Below are 1,251 nucleotides of genomic sequence, written 5' to 3' on the forward strand. Positions count from 1 at the left end.
ATATATACATATACATATCCAGAGTGACTTACTCTGGGAGGCTGAGGCAGGAGGATCATAAATTCAATCCCAGCCTGAGCAACTCAACAATTTAGACTGTGTCTCAAAATAAAAAATATAATAAGGGCTGGGGATGTAGCTCAGTACTAAGACTGTGGGTTTAATCCCTAGCATGAGAGAGAGAGAGTGCAAAAAAACAAAAAAACCCAACAACAAATCCAGACAACTATTTTTAGTAATTGCACTGATGTATCAAATTATATTGTGGTAGCATATGTTGTATTTTCTCAAGTGAGCAGTGACACCTTTAGTTTCTGGTGTCTTCCTATCTTCTCTGATCCTCACAAGGTACTGGCCAGGCACCAGTCACCCCTGTATCCACACCTGAGGAGTGCTGGGCAGCGGTCATGCTGGATGAAAGTGAACAGCACAAACCTCAATTCTAAGGCATACAGGAATCTGGTGGCCAAAGTGAAGCTAGAAGTTTGCTCCTCCTACAGTGTTGAATTACTAGAATCATCAAGACCTCCTAAGGTGCCACACCCTTTGGGACTGGACTTCTGGCTTTTCCTGGGAAGAATTTAGGTCTGCCTTAACCTGGTGCTCAGAAGATGCTGAGTAAGTAAATTGGAAGATGACAACGTCATAAGAATGCTGACCCGAAGCAGTTAAGGTGTGTATTCCCACAGTCTGTGCCCTGGAGATTGGGGGCCAAACAAACCTTCATCTCATCATCTTAGTCAGGATGGTCTAAGAAATCTCACAAAGGATCAGGCTTGATTTTGGAGAAATGGGTGTTCTATTAGATTAAAAATATTCTGGAAGTTCCCCTTTATTGACCTAAGTTCAAATCTACCTGAGTGCTGGGTGTAGCTTTCTGAGCCTCCCATTTTCTGTGTAAGTGGCCATGCTCTGCTTGCCACATCACAGGATAGACCAAGTCTCCAACCCTGCCATTCAGGGAATCCTGAAACACCAGCATAATTAATGACCTTATATAGAGTAGCTGGGTGTCTTAGTTACTTTTCTTGTTGCCAATTTTCAAGAATACCCATTTTGAAAATGCATGTTCCAGCCAGGCGTGGTGGTGCACGGCTGTAATCCCAGCACTTGGGAGGCTGAGGCAGGAGGATTGCTGTGAGTTTGAGACCAGCCTGGTCCACATAGTGAGTTCCAGGTCAGTCTCAACTACATAGTGAGATCCTGTTTCAAAAAACCAAAAAAAAAAAAAAAAAAAAAAAAAAAAAAAAA

This window comes from Fukomys damarensis, unplaced genomic scaffold (assembly GCF_012274545.1).
Source record: "Fukomys damarensis isolate Sample0158 unplaced genomic scaffold, DMR_v1.0_HiC HiC_scaffold_36, whole genome shotgun sequence".
NCBI lineage: Eukaryota > Metazoa > Chordata > Mammalia > Rodentia > Bathyergidae > Fukomys > Fukomys damarensis.